Below are 16,516 nucleotides of genomic sequence, written 5' to 3' on the forward strand. Positions count from 1 at the left end.
TAGTTTTTTCACAATCACACTGTTACTGCCACGCGGATTTGTAAACAGACAGTAGGCTCTTCTGTGTGTGCTTTTTCCTTACCTTGGTCATGAGAAGAAATCAATTCTTGTTTGGAATCTGCCATATCAGCCCATCATGCACAAAACCTGCTGTAAAATACTTGTAGGCATCCAGACTCTTGTATGCCTTAAGGTAAATAAATAATGATAAATGGGTTATACTTGTATATCACTGTTCTACCTTCAAGGTACTCAAAGCGCTTTGACAGTATTTCCACATTCACCCATTCACACACACACTGATGGCAGGAGCTGCCATGCAAGGCGCTAACCAGCAGCCATCAGGAGCAAGGGTGAAGTGTCTTGCCCAAGGACACAACGGACGTGACTAGGATGGTAGAAGGTGGGGATTGAACCCCAGTAACCAGCAACCCTCCGATTGCTGGCCCGGCCACTCTACCAACTTCGCCACAGGTCCTTTCTAGTGTACTGAGATGGTGAATCGACAAGGTAATTATAAATGTCTGGATATGAGAGATCAGGCAGGTCGGCTGTTGCAAAATGCTCAGGTGATTTTAGCATGCTTCTCGGTAAAAGGTATGGATCCGTTGTGCCAACAAGGTTCAACTTCTCTCGGTAACGTTTCTTGGACTCTTCATCCAAATGCACAACTTCATTGGATAGCAAATCAGCCATAATTCGGATGAAATCGGTGAAAATGTAGCGCAGAAATCAAACTGAATCTGTACGAACACGTAGGAACGAGCTGACCGGTTGACCGGCAAGATGGCGGCGTAACACAAAGTCACGTGATAAAACCACGTGACTGCAAAGCCTCTATAGACCAATCCCATATGGTCTAGCGGTTAGGATTCCTGGTTTTCACCCAGGTGGCTTGGGTTCGATTCTCGGTATGGGAACTCCTTGGAACAATTTCTCTTGTGGATCAATAAAGTTTGTCTAAGTCTAAGATACAAGTTTTGGAGATACTGAGTTGTGAACATGCTTAGTTTGAAATCCAGCGGGGCCTGATTTTTAAATGTTAATATTCCCGACGATCACCCTCATTTAATCGTGATCACGATTAAACTGTGATTAAGTGTGCATCCCAACATTAAACTGCGGTTTTAAGCTTTTTCCTGTGAAGCTGGCATATTCAAACCATTAAGAGTATTTTTCTTCACCCAACAAGTTTTAGTTAAACATATTTCTTTCACTTCTTTGCTGTGTTGACAAAGCCACTTGTTCTCCTTTGAAGTTCCTGTTGCAACCGACCTTACAACTATGAAACAAGGAACTGTAATTCGTTTGATCCGTCTTTGAACTCTGAAAAATAATAAAAAGGCATTTTGAAAAAAAAAACACACACACAAAGACCTGGCACAATTCAACAAAGAAACTTAAAGCTGTTTGAGTTTTAACAATATCAAATGTACATGCATATTCGTTTCGACCTGAGATGCGATGCCCTTGGGAAGGATGAATGTACTCAGGGTGTCATCACAAATGCTTCTTTGAAATACAGAAATTATTCTGGGTTTTGCAACATTCCTCACATAGGCAGGCGTGTTATGGAATCAGTGGCAGCCCTTTGAAAATTAAGTATTTTTAATGTGAAACATCCACTCCCCTATATTTGAAATGTTACTTTTTGTGAAAAAGGAAGGTTGTGGTCCTCGTTCATGGCTGTTATTTTATTAATTTTTGAATAATACAAACTGTACAAAAAAACGTTCTATTTCCTACCTAATTTAATTCAGGAATGTTTTACTTTTTAAACCTTTACTGGGCAATGAACCATATTTGTTAAAATGCAAGTCCATTTGAATATACTGACATGATAGCAATATATTCAACAACAAAATTAATAACTTCATTAATATTTAGAATATTTTTTGGGAAAACTCATATGATTAAAAAAACAAGTACTGTTTTAGATTTAAAATGTGTAATGTGTAATATGTCTTCATGTAGTAACCATATGTACATAGGGGGGAAGTCAGCTTAACCATTTGTGTCAACAGCTCAAGGATCATTACAGTTTTACACCTGAAGAAGGTAAGATAAATAGTACCCTACTTTCCGGACTATAGACAGCAACTTTTTTTGAACCCCTCTGCTTTATACAAAGCTGCGGCCAATTTATGGATGTTTCTGGGTCTACGGGCTTCACATGGTGCCAATAAATGTAGCCTTGTCACATCAGACCACTACAATTGTTCACATTAAATCAAACACACTCACACAATCCTTCAGTCAGCCATCTAGCCTGTTATGGACTCACCCTCATCATGGAGACGAAAAGACTAAATGCACACAATGCAGCCCCTAAACTGAAGACAGTTAACCCAGCCCCCTAATGGCCAGATGGCCGCACTCCATAGAAAAAGAACAAATATTTTGTGATGATAATAAATCTCGATGTAATCATTGTAGTATCAACTAGATATGGCTCTAGTACTTGATATTGTTACAATCGATAACCGTGTATACCCACCCTTTTGTTTACATTCAGGAGCGCTAGCTTGCTGTTAGCGGTGACTGTTTATGTTCTCCTACGGTGTGTAGTGAAGCATGTTTAGCTTCCTCATCCTGCAGGGATGATATTTGTAAAAAACGTTGTTTAATTGTCGCAATGTAGGCAAGGATTAGTGATTTAGAAGTAGCTAAACCACTACAGAGAGGCATTAGCCGCTTGTTAACTATTAGCTATTAGTTAGCTAGGTTTTAAAGCACCACTTGCAGGGCAGCGCTGCAGTGTTTATAGCTCCTCCTTTATCGTTAGGTTTGAAGCCAAAGCATGTCCATTCTCCATCTTCTATCGTCACAGTTTCTGCTTGCAAGTGCTGTGTGTGCCTGCACCGCCTCACATCTGTCACACTGCTGTGAGGGATGTCTTGTCTTGGTTTCTTCTGTCTTGTGAATTGCATGTTTTACTTTAAAAAGTAACTCCTCTCATGTCAGATCACTTGCTCTTCCTTTTGTGTCATCAGTCTGACGTCATCCCTGATCCCTGATTGTTTCCACCTGTTTCCCATTACCCTCATGTGTTTTATAAGCCCATGCCTCCCCTTGTTCTGTGCCGGATTGTCTCGTGTATTCGTGCCTCTCTAGATTCCATGTCCATGCCTTGCCTTGCCTTACCTCGTCTTGTGTTTATATTCCTTGATCCTGAATTCCTTCGTTGCTATTTTGAGTTTTCCTTATTTCCTCCTCAGCAGAGTGATTTTTTTGTTATTTAGTGCAGGGGTCCCCAACCTTTTTGAAACCAAGAGCTACTTCTCGGGTACTGATTAATGCGAAGGGCAACCAGGTTGATACACACTTAAATAAATTTCCAGAAATAGCCAATTTGCTCAATTTACCTTTAACTCTATGTTATTATTAATAATTAATGATATTTATCATTGTGAAAACACTGATAATCTTAATGATTTCTCACAATAAATATATATAGAAACAGATAAATATCAATATGCAACACTTTATTTTTATATTTTCTCTAAGTGCACATTTTTCAAATTGAACATTTTCAAATGATCACTTCTAAGACAGTCTTGTGAAATCTCAATATCCCATTTTAACTAGCTAGCCACTAACATTTTTTAACAAATCATGAATTACTTTGCACCATGTTTGTACAAATAACTCATGTAAAATATAAACGTTAACTCTCAAATGTTTAAATAAATCATGTTACACTTTGAACTGGACACCAAATCTGTTATCTGTTTCTTTGTCAGTTAGTGAAGACCAAGTCTTTAAAATATTTTCTTGGATTTTCAAATTCTATTTGAGTTTTGTCTCTCTTAGAATTAAAAATGTCGAGCAAAGCGAGACCAGCTTGCTAGTAAATAAATACAATTTTAAAAATAGAGGCAGCTCACTGGTAAGTGCTGCTATTTGAGCTATTTTTAGAACAGGCCAGCGGGCTACTCATCTGTTCCTTACGGGCTACTTGGTGCCCGCGGGCACCGCGTTGGTGACCCCTGATTTAGTGTATTCAGCCGAAGTGGTGAGTTATCAGTTTTTTCTTTCATTCTTTCCTCAAATTTTTGAGTGAAATTTTTTGTTAAACTTTATTAGATTAGATAAGTGTATAATTTTTTAGTTAGTTTTTTCTTCCTGTTGGAGCGTTTTGTGTTAATACATTTTATAGCATATACGGCGCCAATTATAGTTTGTCTTTGTTTTTGTGTTTTCCTCCTTTCGGAGTGATTTTCGGTTGATCCTATTTTTTGTAACCCTTTTCGCCGACTAGTTTTTTGTTAATATAGATATTGTATTACCCTGACTCTGGAGGTGAAAGGAAGCTGTCCAAATAAAAGCCTGTCGAAGTATTCCCTACTCTGCATCTGAGTCCTATCCTTTCCTATTAGCCAATGCTGTCTGAATAGCATTGGCGATTTTTATGGTGATTTCAACACCTCCAAATTTAGTAATGAAAGCCTGTTACAATCAAGCAGACGGTGTGTAGTAAGTACAATACTGACAGTATAAACACTTTTCAGGTCGCAACAAAAGGCTCCATTTAGCTTGGTGGCAAAGACTACTTCCTGACTTCCATCTAACGTCTTGGAATTGCAACTGAAAGCACAGTCTACTATATACCGTATATTTAGGACTATAAGGCAAACTTAAAATTTTCTCAAAACTCGACAGTGCGCCTTATATCCCGGTGCGCCTAATATACGGAATAATTTTGGTTGTGCTTACCGACCTCGATGCTATTTTATTTGGTACATGGTGAAATGATAAGTGTGACCAGTAGATGGCAGTCACACATAAGAGATACGCGTGGACTGCAATATGACGGCAGTCACACATAGGAGATACGTTTAGACTGCGATATGACTCAAATAAACAACACCAAAATTGTACATGTTCCATTGAAAATATAGAACATTACACAGGGCGCACAAAAATCTATCAACATGTTTTAGTACGACTTTGGTAAGCTATGGAGCCGCATAGCTAGATGGATTGCACTTCAACATACGAGTATTATTATGGTGTGTGTATAAGGTAAGACATATTATCTGGCGTTTTCTTTCGTAATATTATGCAAAAGCAACTTTTTTTACCTTCTGGTACCTGTTGATGTGTTTTTGGGATCTACATAAGTCCTGAAAATTGGCGCGCGTCCACCTTTGTAGTCTGTGTCGACACCCTAGTCGATAAGCTTCTTCTTTTTCTCTATCTTTTTGTTATGGGACATTCATCCTCCGCTGTTGCCATTTCTAATATAATGTAGTGTAAAGTTCTTACTTATATCTGTCTGTAAACTTGCCATGAAAGCGCTAAAACAAACCGGTGTAGAGAGTTTGCATCATGCATTGAGTCCTATCCTTTAGACCAAGCCTGACAACATCACGTCGATAAAAAAATACCAGGATTTTTTAAAAAAAGCATTAGTACTGCGGTACTTCATTCATAAAATAAAGACTATCAGCATATCAAGCTCAATCAATCAAAGTGTATTTATATAGCCCTCAATCACAAGTGTCTCAAAGGGCTGCACAAGCCACAACGACATCCTCGGCTCAGATCCCACACCAGGGCAAGACAAAACTCAACCCAATGGAATACAATGAGAAACCTTGGAGAGGACCGCAGATGTGGGGACCCCCCCTGGGCAACCGGTGCAATGGACGTCAAGTGGATCTAGTTAATAGTGTGAGAGTCCAGTCCACAGTGGGGCCAGCAGGGGATCATCTTGAGTGGAGGAAAGTCAGCAGCGCAGACGTCCCAAACTGAAGCACAGATGGGTGGGCCACCCCGGGTCCCAACTTTGAACAGCTAGCGCCTCATCTGTGGTCACCTAATAACGTCTCCACGCAGGAAAGGGGGGCAGAGCAGAAAGAGACGGCAGATCAACTGGTCTAAAAGGGGGGTCTGTTTAAAGGCTAGCGTATACAAATGAGTTTTAAGATGGGACTTAACGGCTTCTGCTGAGGGCATTCCAGAGTACTGGAGTCCGAATAGAACACGCTCTATAGCCCGCAGACTGTTTTTGGGCTCTGGGAATCACTAATAAGCCGGAGTTCTTTGAACGCAGATTTCTTGCCGGGACATATGGTACAACACAATCAGCAAGATAGGATGGAGCTAGACCGTGTAGTATTTTATACGTAAGTAGTAATACCTTAAAGTCACATCTTAAGTGGACAGGAAGCCAGTGCAGGTGAGCCAGTATAGGCGTAATATGATCAAACTTTCTTGTTATTGTCAAAAGTCTAGCAGCCGCATTTTGTACCAACTGTAATATTTTAATGCTAGACATAGGGAGGCCCGAAAATAACACGTTACAGTAATCGAGACGAGACGTAACGAACGCATGAATACACATGCATTTCCACTGTCTCCTAGTTTGAGAATGAGTAATCAGCATTCTTGCTGCAGGTGATGCGATTGTCCTGCAGCAATTTTAAGACAGTAGCAGATGCACGTTCTTAAATTTGACCAGACCCCTTTTATGGGCTTGTAGATTGCTTTGAAACACAACAATGTCTGGGGGTCTGATTTTGTGCGTCTTCCCCTTTCGTGCCAAATGACCCCACTGCCCTTCCTCTAATGTCCAGTGGGTTTCTCATGTCTGGTTCCTGAACCTGCATTGCTCTTTGTATTAGGAGCACTGGGTGATATCCACCCTTATCTTTTTTTCTCTCCCCCTTCACCCTCATTCACTTTGTGTGTACCTCTTTTCATTTCTCTATTTTCCTGTCCTTTCACCCACAGTAGACCTGGAGATGATTTTCTTTTCCTTTAATCCGAGAGAACAAGCCAACAGAACTTCACAAGGACAAGGAATAACATGCACAATGCATGTTAGGCGGCCTCCTGGTGCCGCCGCTGTTGTTAAACACAACTGTTTACGGATTACAAACGTGTGCTCACCAGTAAGGGGTTTAGAACTAAATACAAAACAGGAAGGAGCATGAACAAAATGAAAGAATAAAAAAGGAAATGATGGCATGAACTACCAAATTTGGTCATTCTATAGGCACAGTCTGTACAACTGATTATCGATTTAAGTAAAATTAAACAGTACCATTTTCCAATACATTTGTTGCACGTGACGATCACGTCCAGTTGCAGACTCGGCTGGCTCAAATACTTGGCAGACAAACAGAGCGGACATTACCTCTAAGGTAATGTTACAGTTTTCTATGCCAGCAAAGCAACAAGAAGGCGCTAAAAAGTACAGTAAGGATCCACTTTTCAAAATGTGCATTGAATTTGCCATAGACATGCCTCTGAATAGCATTGGCAATTTTATATGGTGATTTCAACACCTCCAAATTTAGTAATGAAAGCCTGTTACAATCAAGCAGACGGTGTGTAGTAAGTACAATACTGACAGTATAAACACTTTTCAGGACGCAACAAAAGGCTACATTTAGCTTGATGGCAAAGACTACTTCCTGACTTCCATCTAACGTCTTGGAATTGCAACTGAAAGCACAGTCTACTATATACCGTATTTTTAGGACTATAAGGCACACTTAAAATCCTTTCATTTTCTCAAAACTCGACAGTGCGCCTTATATCCCGGTGCGCCTGACATACGGAATAATTTTGGTTGTGCTTACCGACCTCGAAGCTATTTTATTTGGTACATGGTGAAATGATAAGTGTGACCAGTAGATGGCAGTCACACATAAGAGATACGCGTGGACTGCAATATAACGGCAGTCACACATAGGAGATACGTTTAGACTGCGATATGACAACACCAAACAAACAACACCAAAATTGTACATGTTCCATTGAAAATATAGAACATTACACAGGGCGCACAAAAATCTATCAACATGTTTTAGTACGACTTTGGTAAACTATGGAGCCGCACCGCTTGATGGATTTCACTGTGCTTCAACATACGAGTATTATTATGGTGTGTGTATAAGGTAAGTCATATTATCTGGTGTTTTGTTTCGCAATATTATGCAAAAGCAACTTTTCTTACCTTCTGGTACCTGTTGATGTGTTTTTGGGATCTACATAAGTCCTGAAAATTTGCGCGCGTCCAACTTTGTAGTCTGTGTCGACACCGTATGTCGATAAGCTTCTTCTTTTTCTCTATCTTTTTGTTATGGGACATTCATCCTCCGCTGTTGCCATTTGTAATATAAAGTAGTGTAAAGTTCTTACGTATATATGTCTGTAAACTCGCCATGGAAGCGCTAAAACATACCGATGTAGAGAGTTTGCATCATTCACCCAAGGAACTTTAGTTATTAGAGAGTTCCGGTCGGAAAAGTTTTTCATGGGACAAATTTCCGGCGTTGTTATTGCACTAGTGAGCCACGGATGAGGAGATGCTGCTCCGTTATTACTTTAAGTAAAGTCTGAATGTCATCAAAACAGTTAGCTCCATCTTTTGACACTTCTTCCATTCCCTTCCTTGCACGCTACACCGTAACAAAGATGACAGGGAAAAGACGCTGCCGAAAGTGAGCCACGTAAATAAGACCGCCCACAAAATGGCGCATTCTGAAGCGACTGTCAGAAAGCGGCTTGAAGATGGTCTGTAAAACATAATCTATGCAACATTTTGAACAAGGAACCACTATTACATGTTATGTACAGTAGTCCACAAGGAAGTGATTCCAATTTAGAAAAAAAATAAATAATACGACCCCTTTAATGCGCCCTATAATCTGCTGCGCCTTTTGTATGAAAATAAACCTGATTAGACCCGCTGATCGGCAGTCCGCCTTATAATCCGGTACGCCGTATGGTCCGGAAAATACTGTAATACTTGCAAAAGAGACTGAGCAGTGTTAAAAAATTTACAACAGCGCACTTTTGCCAAAAAAAACTAATCAAAAACCGAATCATAATAAAAATGGGGCGTACAGAAACTGAGGTACCGATGTACTCCTAAAACAACATTTGAAGGTTATGAGAGACGTTTATTTATACAGTCGCCTTTGCCTGAGTCACCAGTAGTGCATATTTATATGGACTGCTTTTGATTTAAATGAAAATATTCTATGTTCATCCCCTCTTATAGTCTCTACTCTCGTCAGTCTAACGCAGTGTTTTTCAAACTTTTTTGAGCCAAGGCACATTTTTTTTAATTGAAAAAATCCAAAGGCACACCACCAGCAGAAATCATTAAAATATGAAACTCGATATGGCAATAAAATGTCGTCAGATATGACTTTAAAGCATAACTAAGCATGCAACGCTATAGCTCTTGTCTCAAAGTAGGTGTACTGTCACATCACACCCTGACTTATTTGGACTTTTTTGCTGTTTTCCTGTGTGTCGTGTTTTACTTCTTGTCTTGCTTTCCTATTTTGGTGGCTTTTCCTGTTTTGTCGGTATTTTCCTGTAGCGGTTTCGTGTCTTTGAGCGCTATTCCGCGCACCAGCTTTGTTTTAGCAAACAAGACTATTTCAGTTGTTTTTATCCTTCTTTGTGGGGACATTGTTGATCGTCATGTCATGTACGGATGTACTTTGTGGACGCCTTCTCTGCTCCACACGCTGCAAGTCTTTGCTGTCGTCCAGCATTCTGTTTGTCTTCACTTTGGCGCCAGTTCAGTTGTAGTTTCGTTCTGCATAGCCTTCCCTAAGCTTCAAAGCCTTTTTTTTCCCAGGGGCACTCACCTTTTGTTTATTTTTCAGTTTAAGCATTAGATAGCTTTTTACCTGCACACTGCCTCCCGCTGTCGTCTGTATATTGTGATCACGACAAAGCAATTAGTTACCTGCTGCCAACTACTGATATGGAAGAGTATTACATGGTTACTCTGCCGAGCTCAAGACAGCACCGACACTTGAGAACAACACATCATTTGCAGACTATAAATTACTGGTTTGCAAAAAATATTTTTTACCCCTAATAGGTGAAATTAGATAATCTCCCACGGCACACCAGACTGTATCTCACGGCACACTAGTGTGCCGCGGCACAGTGGTTGAAAAATACTGGTCTAACGCTTCTTGAACCCAGCTACTCCTTTTCTCAATCCCACTTCTACTCATCTGCTCCTTAATTGCATGAAGGTCACTGACAATAATGTGACAACTTATTAGAAACCCCATCTGATGCCGTTGATTTTACACTTCACTTTGCCACACGCTCGGTTTCCAGGCAATTACTGAGTATGCTATTTATTAATTTCATGGTTCATAGACCATCACACTATAAATAGTGCAAGATGATAGTTCAGTCATTCAGTGTTGGTGGTTCTTATCGGTTTTAAGTGAGGTGCTCACGTGGGATGAAGCTTTCCTCTTTTGGCCATTACGCCAAAAAGTGGAAGTGTGCATGGTGAGGAGAGAAAGTAAAATGGAAGCATTTACCGCACTGTTAACATCAGCATATGCAGTAGAAACCTTGTTGATACACTGAACTGCTGCTACATGCTCGACAAATGTTGCGATTGTAATTACACTAAAAATGAGCATTCTGCCCTTTAGTTATACACATGAATCCATTTATCTCCAAAGAAAGTTGACCGAATGCAAGTGTTATACAGCATTAGTACAAGCATCAGGACCAATTATATGTTGTTTCTCTTAAGCAACAACAATCCACAGTTCAGCATGCTGCACCTTCCAAAATACCCTCTCAGAGCTAAAGTAATGTATATAATACTTGACAGTGTAAGAATTTGGTAAGTGTTTGTTTTTACTTCAAGATCAGACAGTACTTCAAAATGCAGATGTAATAGAGATTGTCAAAGAAACATGTCAAATTGAATTTGAATGTCCTGTGTGAATTTGTGGGATTTTTAGAGATTTGAGGTCGTTTTATGCCAAAGGGTCTGGATATGCATCTTCTTTTAGCCTTCTTTTCAAGTCTCACTACACATGACTGACTCCCTCTCATCATCAGCTTGTGCTGCTGCCTGAAGGTGTGAAAAAGGTAAGGGAACATGCACTAGACGTTGACCTTTATATTCAACTGAATAAATGTTGACTCTGGCTGTCACTGTGGTCTTGTTATCATCTTTGAAGCGCAACACACAAACCACAAATGTGTTGGCCCGGTGTATGTGTTTAACCAGGAAAGGATGTGAAGCTTATTTTCTTAAATGCAGTTACCAACAGGGCCAAGCAAATATGAAATTCCCTTTCACAATATTTTTTAGCGTGTCCCCTTTACACAGTACAAACCAATTTTGGCTTCCCCGTTGTTATATTAAAAACGTGCAAACTTGACACACAAAGCGGATCTAAGAAGCATGTGCACAGATGATTGCATCTCCTAAATGAGCAAAATAGCGAGCACAATCCATTTGCCGTGTTTGTCTTCATATATACGCAGAATACATCACCTCTCGTTTATCGCGCCAATTGGTTCCAAGCCTGACTGTGGTAAAGTAATTTGTGGTAAAGTAGTATTATTATTAAAGGCCTACTGAAACCCACTACTACCGACCACACAGTCTGATAGTTTATATATCAATGATGAAATGTTAACATTGCAACACTTGCCAATACGGCCGGGTTAGATTACTAAAGTGCAATTTCAAATTTCCCGCGAAATATCCTGCTGAAAACGTCTCGGTATGATGACGTTTGCGCGTGACGTCACGGATTGTGCGGACATGTTGGGACAGCATTGTGGCCAGCTATTAAGTCGTCTGTTTTCATCGCAAAATTCCACAGTATTCTGGACATCTGTGTTGGTGAATCTTTTGCAATTTGTTTAATGAACAATGAAGACAGCAAAGAAGAAAGCTGTAGGTGGGATAGGTGTATTAGTGGCTGGCTGCAGCAACACAACCAGGAGGACTTTGAGTTGGATAGCAGACGCGCTACCGTGAGTACGCAGCTGCGGCTTCCAAACATTTGATCGTTTGCCCGTATGTGCGTGCCGCTATGTGCATGTCACGTACGTAACTTTGGGGAAATAAATGTGCTGTATGAACTTTGGGGAGGTGAACGGTATTTTGGGCTGTGGGATTGAGTGTGTTGTGCGGGTGTTTGAATGGAATTGGTGGGTTATATGGACGGGAGGGGGGAGGTGTTTGTTATGCGGATTAATTTGTGGCATTTTAAATACAAGCCTGGTTGTGTTGTGGCTAATAGAGTATATATATATATGTCTTGTGTATATTTACTGTTTTAGTCATTCCCAGCTGAATATCAGGTCCCACCCGCCTCTCACAGCATCTTCCCTATCTGAATCGCTTCCACTGCCCTGTAATCCTTCACTCTCACTTTCCTCATCCACAAATCTTTCATCCTCGCTCAAATTAATGGGGTAATCGTCGCTTTCTCGGTCCGAATCGCTCTCGATGCTGCTGGCCATGATTGTAAACAATGTGCAGATGTGAGGCGCTCCACAACCTGTGACGTCACGCTACTTCCGGTACAGGCAAGGCTTTTTTATCAGTGACCAAAAGTTTCAAACTTTATCGTCGATGTTCTCTACTAAATCCTTTCAGCAAAAATATGGCAATATCGTGAAATGATCAAGTATGACACATAGAATGGACCTGCTATCCCCGTTTAAATAAGACAATTTCATTTCAGTAGGCCTTTAATACATTTAATAACATCTCTCTACACATAAAATAACACCCATATTGTCACCTTTACACTCCTTTCAACCAATATAGTTTTATGTGTGGAGTTTGCATGTTCTCCCCGTGACTGCGTGGGTTCCCTCCGGGTACTCTGGCTAACCCAAAAATTACACTTGGCAATTGTCAGTATTTTGAATTGATGTAAAGAAAGTAGTAAACAATATATTTGTAGCTTTTTGTTGACCTTAAGGCTGCCGACAAATCTGTATGGACCGATTAGGAAAAACCGTATTCTTAATATATAATATTTTGTTTTGTATGTAGTGTTTAATACTACATTGTTATTTAAATAATGATTATTAAAAAAATTAAGCCATGGTAACTATGAGCCTGCACAAACCTAACTGCCGTATGCCAAAAAATAAGTCGACAGGAAGTGACGTAGTCTATGCTTATGCGTGGACCAATCGTGTATTCTGGTATCAAACGTGTAGCAACACCGCATGTTACAACATGACAAACCGCCACAGTTTGGAACATATGATATTATAACTGTGTAAAGCAGTGGTCCCCAACCTTTTTGTAGCTGCGGACCGGTCAACGCTTGGAAAATCTTCCCACGGACTAGGGGGTGGGGGGGGTGCATGTTATTTTTTTGTTTTTTGATTTTTTGTGTTTTTGTCATAAAGAAATACAATCATGTGTGCTTACGGAGTGTATCCCTTCAGACTGTATTGGTCTATATTGATATATAACGTATATATTGTGTTTTTTATGTTGATTTAATAAAAATAAAAAAAAACTTTTTTTTATTTTTTATTTATTGTGCGCCCCGGTACCAATTAGTCCACGGACCGGTACTGGGCCGCGGCCCGGTGGTTGGGGACCACTGGTGTAAAGAACAAAAACAGGGAGGTAATGCACCACTTTTGTACTTGTTCTCAATTGTACATGCAGTCTTAATAGATCACCCATAACACGCCCACTAACAGTACACCCAATTGTATGGTTTGCACTCGCTATATAGCACTTGATCTTAGTAGATCAAGCCCTTAGTGTGTTGACAGCGTGTTGGGAAACATGTTTGCCTCAAAATCCCACTTTAATGGCTTTTTTATATGGCTATATATCAGAGTCCTGCTTGTGGACATGAGTGTGAGTTTTTCCGCGCGTTTTCATCACACCGCTTCAGCTGCCGGAGGCTCGCCTGATTGAGAAGACGGCTCCTTTTACGGTCCGGAGCGCTGTGAACTTTACGAGAGTGGTCCCTCCGTCCTGTGGCCCCCGTCTGAAATAACGTGTTTGTTTATCTCTGGAGAGAATTTATTCTGAGGATTCATTGGTTGGCACCTCTGCAACGGCTGAGGGAATTCGATTTTCCCTTTATTTATTCCCTTCATTTTTTTCTCCTGCGTAAAAGGAGTCTCTTGTGTGATACCACAGAAGAACACTATTTTAATTTCTTTCCATGGCGATTAGAGTGGAGGGAACATGAAAGATAGAGAAAGAAGTGGGAAACGTAATGGAGTTATTCATTTTAATCTTGTGCCTGCTGTTGTTTTCTCGCAAAGTAGACGTTTTAGATTACATAAATGTGTCAGTGTAGCAATCCATTGGAGTGTCAAATCATTTAAATAGCGCAACACTTAAATGTTTTTGTTCCACTTGTTTGATTGCAGTTTCTAGTTCATGTGGCTCATGCATCACAAATACAGAACTGCAAACAAGCATTGCTTATCACTACCATTAGAATACTTCAAATTTATGTGGATGTTTATGTTTTTCGATGGATACAGAAATGCAAAAATATTGCATGTGTTCAGGCATCTATGCTCAGTCCCTTATAGGGGAGATAGTGACAATGCATGCGAAATAGCATAAATACATGATTATATTGCGGCTGTGATTAATAATGTAAAAAAAGGCTTTTGTCAAAGCAACTTGATATCAAATTTGTTGGAAGTATTATCTATGTCAGTGTTTTTCAACCTTTTTTCAAGGCACATTTTTCTCCATTGAAAAAAACCGGAGGCACACCACCAGATGAAATCATTAAAAAATGAAACTCAGCAGCCGATATTGACAGTAAAAAGTCGTTGTCGCAATTGTTGGGTATGACTTCAAACCGTAACCGACCATGCATCACTATAGCTCTTGACTCACAGTAGGTGTACTATCACGACCTATCACATTACGCCGTGACTTATTTTGAGTTTTTTGCCGTTTTCCTGTGTGTAGTGTTTTAGGTTCTTGTCTTGAGCTCCTATTTTGGTGACTTTTCCTGTTTTGTTGGTATTTTCCTGTAGCAGTTTCATGTCTTCCTTGAGCGCTATTCCCCGCACCTGCTTTGTTTGAGCAATTAAGAATATTTAAGTTGTTGCTATCCTTCTTTGTGGGGACATTGTTGATTGTCATGTCATGTCTGGATGTACTTTGTGAACACCGTCTTTGCTCAACACGCTGTAAGTCTTTGCTGTCGTCCAGCATTCTGTTTTTGTTTACTTTGTAGCCAGTTCAGTTTTAGTTTTGTTCCCTAAGCTTCAATGCCTTTTCTTAGGGGCACTCACCTTTTGTTTATTTGCTGCCTCCCACTGTCATCTGCATATTGGGACCATGACAAAGCATGTTCTGACATCTACAAAGCAATTAGCTACCGGCTGCCACCTACTGATATGGAAGAGTATTACATTGTTACGCTGCTGAGCTCTAGACAGCACCGACACTCAACATTATTTGCAGACTATAATTACTGGTTTGCAAAAAATATATTTACCCAAATAGGTGAAATTACATAATCTCCCACGGCACACAAGACTGTATCTAACGCGGAACAGTGGCTGAAAAACACTGATCTATGTTATAAGACATGTGCTATGTTCTCATGCAAGAAGACACTGCCCCTCCTTTACTAGCCCCTCCTGCAGTTTTTCTCACTTCCAATGTGCTGTCAGCCTGAAATGTGACTGCTTGGCATCATGTGTCACACGGACATCCTTGAAGCCACAGGGAACAACCTCTAGCCTGACACTCTCCTCCCGGAGCACAGGGTCAACATGTTAGTCACATGGAGCCTGTAAGTTCCTTGCTGTGGGTCATCTCCACCAGGATCTGCAAATAATTACACCAAGAGCAATACCTCATTTTGCATTGACGCTTTACACACATTTACGAGTGGGGACCCTAGGAACTTAAAAACAATCCAAAAGTTCTGGTTTTAGTTGTGTTATCATCATCGACATATGCATGTTTTATGCTTCACTATTACATATTTATGAATTATTACAGCTAGCATTAAATGTGTTTTTGGGAAACACAGCATATATTGTGAAAAAAAAAAGTAGTTCTGTTCAAATGATACATTTTTAATCTGATTAATTACTCTGGAATTTGGATTAATCCTAATTAATGACAGGTTTTTACTCGCTTCCATATTTTCAATTAATTTAAAAAAGATGCTAATATTTGGACACTAAAACAATTTTATTGTCGGAATGGCATACAGAGATATTATTTAAAATCTTTTACTTCAATGTATGTCTAGTCTGGGGGTCTGCAACCTGCGGCTCTAGAGCTGCATGCAGCTCTTTAGCACTGCCCTGATGACACCATGGAGCTGTTTAAAAAATGTATGAGAATAGGAAAATATGGGGGAAAAAATATATTTTGGTTTTAATACGGTTTCTTTCTGAGGACAACATGACACAAACTGCCCTAATTGTTAGAAATCCCACTGTTTATATTAAAGATGTGTGGAGATTGCCCTCCAGGGGATTCTTCTGACCACCAATCACCGACATGAGAGCCCGGTTCAGGGTTACAATATAGTTTATTGCGTTGAAATGTCTGCAGGATGCTTTTCAGCAATTGTCCTTTGTCTCTCTGGCAGACTCGCTCTCGCTCTCACTCCAGCCCTCCCCCAGCTCCCCGGCTGCTGCTTAAACAGAGCGACAGGTGATTAGATAATAAGGCCCACCTGCCCATCTACGCACCTGTCGCTGACTTCGAGGCCGGTCCTGGCACACC

General features: G+C 40.2%; 1 non-coding gene across 1 annotated transcript; it reads left to right on the forward strand.

Annotated features, from left to right (window-relative positions):
* The first annotated feature begins 848 nt into the window (after positions 1-848).
* Positions 849-920, forward strand: trnae-uuc (transfer RNA glutamic acid (anticodon UUC)). Its single transcript has one exon. It is a non-coding gene; the product is annotated as a tRNA-Glu (tRNA).
* The last annotated feature ends 15,596 nt before the right edge of the window (positions 921-16,516 follow it).

This window comes from Entelurus aequoreus, linkage group LG04 (assembly GCF_033978785.1).
Source record: "Entelurus aequoreus isolate RoL-2023_Sb linkage group LG04, RoL_Eaeq_v1.1, whole genome shotgun sequence".
Taxonomy (NCBI): Eukaryota; Metazoa; Chordata; class Actinopteri; order Syngnathiformes; family Syngnathidae; genus Entelurus; species Entelurus aequoreus.